This window comes from Podarcis gaigeae (genome assembly GCF_964106915.1).
Source record: "Podarcis gaigeae genome assembly, chromosome: 9".
NCBI lineage: Eukaryota > Metazoa > Chordata > Lepidosauria > Squamata > Lacertidae > Podarcis > Podarcis gaigeae.
The window spans coordinates 16,797,177-16,802,842 of NC_139685.1; the positions used below are offsets into that span (position 1 = coordinate 16,797,177).

The 5,666-nt window shown below is 43.6% G+C and overlaps 1 long non-coding RNA gene across 1 annotated transcript; it reads right to left on the bottom strand.

Moving 5' to 3' along the window:
- Positions 1-932: 932 nt before the first annotated feature.
- On the bottom strand, positions 933-1,628 carry LOC310853104. The gene is made up of 2 exons (XR_014568546.1): positions 1,463-1,628; positions 933-1,236 (listed from the first exon to the last, which is right to left on the bottom strand). It is a non-coding gene; the product is annotated as an uncharacterized lncRNA (long non-coding RNA).
- Positions 1,629-5,666: the final 4,038 nt, after the last annotated feature.

Here is a 5,666-nt window from a genome sequence, read left to right on the forward strand (position 1 = left end):
CAGGGCAACTATAGAAAATGGTTTTTAAATGATTACATAAAATGGGGTCTCTCCCTTATATACATATATGGTATTTGCATTACAGTTTTACTCTGTTTCTAAAGATAAAAAAGGTTTTGTTTTACTAGAAAATATTTGAAACGTGTTATTTCCAATTCTGCCACTCTCAAATTGGCTATGTTCAACTTAGCATCCAACACTTGAACTTGCAATTTGTGTGTGAAATTTGACTGCAGAATTTGACTAGTCTTGTTGGACTTGTCTTGAATGTTTTGGCAGGCATTGAATACATATTCTCCTGAACTGTCAAATACTGTCAACCAAAAATACTACTGTATCTCATCCAACATATACCGTCAGTAAAGAAATGCTGTTCAATAACAATGATCCACTGCTAGGTAATGTTATACACAAACTGTCAGATACGATCAAATGCCATGTATCACTGAGTTGGATCAAAAAATTCATGAGTGAAAATAATAGCCGTTAAGAGTATTTGTCCTCAGCTGGTGAGTTGAGAATCACTGTGTCACAATCGCCTAGTTCCTCATTTCAGGGAGTAGAATGTTAACATATTGTTAACATATTCTCAAAGTGTTAATAGTTTATTAATGCTAACAGGTGTTGTTTCATGGAGGTCAGTAGGAAATTCCCCCATATCTTTGGACATAGTCTTTATTAGATTCTTTCCTTTTCAAAAAAGACAATGGTCTTGTTTTCAAGCCTCAGTCTATCATGTAATTTTGCACCTTAAAATTAAGAACAATCCTGTATACAACGCTCTGTACACACCATCAGTTACTAATAGAAATTTTGAAAATCCACATGCAGACTGCAGGAATCTGACCATTGTGGGGTGTAATTTAAAACCTATGTTGTGATTCAAGGACCCGATCCCCGCTTGTGAAATAAAGACACGTGGACACGATATATTAGGTTAATGGGCAAGAAAAGGCCACAACTTTATTGATTACAGCATGTGAGAAGGTATTGGCTTAGGCATTGAACCACGGACAAAGACTCCACCCACTTGGAGTGAGGGGTGAGTCTGAAGAGGGGTTAACCACCAGTCGGGGGAGCCTGTTGATGCTAATACAACTATAAGCTCTTCCCTGATGTCATCGAGTGTCGTGCCATGGCCCCCCGCCACACAGGCATCAGACAAGATCCACAACCGCCGGATTCCTTTAACGGAATACCCAAAATTGAAGGGGCAGGCAATGGCCACACCTTGCCCTTCCACACACCAACAATACATTCCAATGCCTAACTGCCAAATACCACAAAAGTTGTGACGATTGCTACTTGGTAGGTGAAAAAAACCAAGAGGCCGGTGCCAATTAAATTGCCAATTGGAAAAAAACTCCTACCAGGCCCCCTGGGCAACCAGGGCAACCAACCAGATGTCCATAGCAAAGTCAAGGGAAAAGCTAAGCTCTAAAGGGAGTGGTGGGTGGGTGACTCATGGCAAAATGTGAGCGCAATGGCATGAAAGGGCTGGCGTGGCCGCATTTGAGTGGCAAATCATGCCACCTCTGCGCTTCCCGATTGGGTGCTCAACCGGGAGGCATGGCGCGCCAGCCATGAGGATGGGGCAGGGGGAAGGATGCCCCCTGCATGACGCAGGAATCGTCTCCCGTTCACAACACCTCCCCTCCAGGAGGAGGAAAGACCCTACTTTGACCTGGAGCAAGACTGCACACTTCTCCTCCTCTACTTTCATTCAGTTTCTACCACATGTATTTTCACAATAATCAAGTCCCTCCCCCCACTCTGCAACAAAATGAGCATGAGTATATGTTATATATATTAGCAGGTGTTCCTATCAGAACATTCCCCAAAATGAATATTTAAAAATTCCTCACATTGCTTCAAAATGCAGTATATAAATATCACATGAAATAGAAACCTGTAATCTTAAAATGTAAAACCTGAAGAGCATGGGGGATGGGGAACTGGTCAGACGCTTTTCTTTAGGAGACAACTCTAACTATTGAGACACCATAACCAGGATGTAAACTGCTTTCCTTTTTACCCATTATATTTTATGAAAGCCTTTTCATAATACAACACCATAATGAACAAACTAATCTAAATGAAAACAAAAACAGAAAAAACACCAAAATGCAAAGTCCGCTCTCAAAGGTAGATCTTAACCCTTGTCTCACATAGAAAAGCATGGACCCTCCCAGTTCCCTGCTGGGAGCTTCCCTTTCTTCTCCGGGGTTCCACCACATTCCCAGTTAGTGAAACCGCCTATGGATAAGTGATAGGTATGATCAGTTTACCAAGCTGTTAACATGGGGACGTCTCACTCCTTGATAAGACCCTCGACATTTGCCACAAATTAGAATGAGTGGCAGCAAAGTAAAAAACAAACAAACAACAAAAATTGTCTTTCTTTAATACAACCACTTCCTGTTTGCACTAGCAAGTGATGGATCAAATTAAACATTTCACTGTGGTGGTAGGGAGAAAGGCAGGGTAGCCTAGATAATATATGTCTCCATCTTTGGTTAAGTGTTTATTTTCCCCCACACCTTCTGTAATGTAGCATAAAACTTGCAAGAATAAAATCCAGGCTATCTCTTCCTCTGCAGGTCCACCTGTGCTATGCCAACAGGAGGTGATAAATAACAACTAAAGCAGTTTATTTGTGAGGTGCAAATTATGTCAAAAAAACAAGGCCTCCAGTGGCCAGCCTTTATTACCTTACTTCCTCTGCAACCAATACTGCGGGTTGTTGACCAGCTGGCCAGACCATAGAGAAAAACAAATTGTAATAGAGATCCCAAAGCCGTACCTTATGTGAAATTTATTTCATAATCAGTTTTCCTCTTAATCTATCAGTACCGAATTGAGATAATCAAAACTGAGCACAGAATTCCAGGCATGGACAGAGCTAACTGTTCAGGCACCCGGAGCGGCGCACATGCTGTGCACCCAGGGGCAGGGCGATCTGCCCACGGGGATGGGGCAATCCATCCAGGGGGGCCGATCGGCACAGCGGTCATCCACCATGGGGGGATTTTGTCACCCCCCCTCTGGGATGACACCCGGGGCAGCCCCCCTCCCACCCCTCCTACACCCCTGATTCTAGGCACTGTTGCACCCATTGTGAACACAGAGTGCTATCATTAGCATATTCAGCAAATTTCATATGGTACCCAGAATTGAACAGAGCATTCCAAAGGGTTTCTAGCTAGTGAAGATATAACAACACAGAGGTGCACAAGAGATCAAATAGATCATTTGGATGTGTCTATCTCATTACAAAAATAAAACAATTCTATCATTTACCAGCACAGTTCCAAGTTTTAATTTTTCGTTGACTGCTGCTTGGCTGTTCTGATTGCAACTCTCTTGAGGATGCAATGAGGCAGAGAGAATTTGTTACTGCAGTCTGCGTGACAAGCATTTGCAACATGTGTATCACCAAAACAGCTGTTCAATTTTTTTTATTTTGTTATTTTTTGTTAAATCCCCTTGGTTCCGGGTACTTGGGAAAAGAAAGCAACAAAGTTCTCATGTTTACTTAGTTCTTTCGCAATGACGTCATGAAAAGCGGGAAGCAGAACTTCATCTGCAAAAGAAATTCAGTGGAATATCGTCTGCATACGTGAAGTGTAGAATGTATAAGAAAGAAACACGGGGGGGGGAGATAATTACTAAATATGCTTACACAGTTTTGCAGAGTTGTATACATGGAGAGGGGCTGTGCACTGCATTGCGCACCCACTGTAAGGGGTGAGTACTCAGGTGGTGAGTAATTCCGGGGGCGGATAGATTTTTTTGTAATATTTGAAAAATATATACAGGTTGACGATCTATGGAAGTAGACAGCTTTAACAATCCAGCAGAAAAGCCACTGCCCAACATCAGATCCTCAGAGAGAGTCAGCCCCCTAAAAGTAATTTCCAAAGCTCTAAGTTTGTAGATTGTATATGTGATGGCCTGGGAATCTGATTCAGAGGCTGAACCTGAGGAATCCCAGCCTGCACAGGAGTCCCCGCCTCCAGGGCCGGATGAGCCGGAGCAGGGGCTTGAATCTGAAGGGCCCACACCTGTGCTGGATCCTCAGGAGCAGACACCAGATGAATCCACTCTGGCTCCGGAGGTGATTGAGGACCCATTGCCTGCAGGTGCTCCTCTCCCAGCCCTGTCAGGGGAAGGTGAGGTTGCCTCTGGGTCCAGTAACCCTCCAGCCTCTCCTGAGCTGCAGAGGCTCAGGGCAGAGAGGCGGAGGGAACTAGGTTCTATCACGAGAAGTGCTTGCCTTAAGGCCAGGAGAGGTGAGTCACCTGTGGGCCGGGACTGCCCTAGGCCTCAGAGGAGATAAAGGCCAGTCAGCCCAGTCCCAGGTTGTGGGAGCAACATCGCTGGAAACCTGTTCTTGCCAGACCCTGACCTGCTCTTCCGGAGTTCCTGACCATGCCCGGCTCCTTGCCTTGGACCCCACTTCGCCCTTGAAGGACAGCCTCCAGACCCTCAACCCGGGACCGGACTCAGACCACACCGCACGGTAAACCCCCCCCCCGGACCAGCACAGTACATTTTTTCTATGGGAAAGACGGCTCTGACTGCGATAGCAGTGGGAAGGGCAGGGAAGGGCAAGATGGAGCTTTGCTAGTTTCTTGAATTCTCAGTACCAGTGTCTCTGCTGGTTACCAAGAGGGATATGCTGTGGGGAGTTCAGTGCAGTATGGTTGCAGCAACAGCAGTGCTGGATTGGTTTTGCCACTGCACCTGCCCCACACTGACCTCCTTGCCACCTCCCCCTGGTAACCAGCAGAAACCCTGGCATTGGGGACCCAGGTAAGAAGTACAGCTCTGCCTCACCCTGCCCCACTGATGGCTTCTGGTAGACTACATTGGACTAGATAGCCTGATGGATTGGCAGTATATGCAATTATTTTACTTTCATGTGATTACGTTTGAGGAGTTCTCAGAGCCAGTGAAAATCAGTTTCCTAGAACGCACGGAGCAAAATGCCAAATGGAACGTCATGAACTTATTACTGGACAAAAATTATATTGAATTTAAACCACTTGGAATTAGCTTTTTCGTAGCACCATGTGAGACAGAAAGTAACAGTCTGACTATTCCTAATATTGCATGAATCAGCCATCAGACTTTGCTAAGGTTGATTACTCTACTATGCAAGGTCTTAAAAACCCAGAAAATTAAATTATCTACTGGAAAATAATGCTCTAATGAAGATACCATAATAAAGTCTTCTTTAAAGTTTAGCAAAACTTTCACCTACTGTAGTTCAGTTCTTAAACTTAATCCATCACTGTCCTTAGCATCTAAGTAGGCTGTCAGTGTGATTTAATAAAATAATCACCCATTTTGCTGAATCTAGTTTCTTTGTGCTTTCAGAAAGCAGTTTCCCAAGGAGACAAGCTGTTAAGCCAATTGCTTTTTTGAACCAAAAATATGTGTGCTCTATATATGCTTACCAAAATTGCTAATTAATGATGATACTTGGATCGTAATTAATCTGTATTACTCCGTATAATGCTCATTTTTTCTTAATTGTTTCATTTCTAATTTCTCTCCCTTACTCTTTTCATCCTTTCAATTTTGTTTTAATTTGCACTTTTTAAAATATCCTTAGGTGTTATGCTATATATTAAATGTAGGACTGAGCCAAAACTTACCAG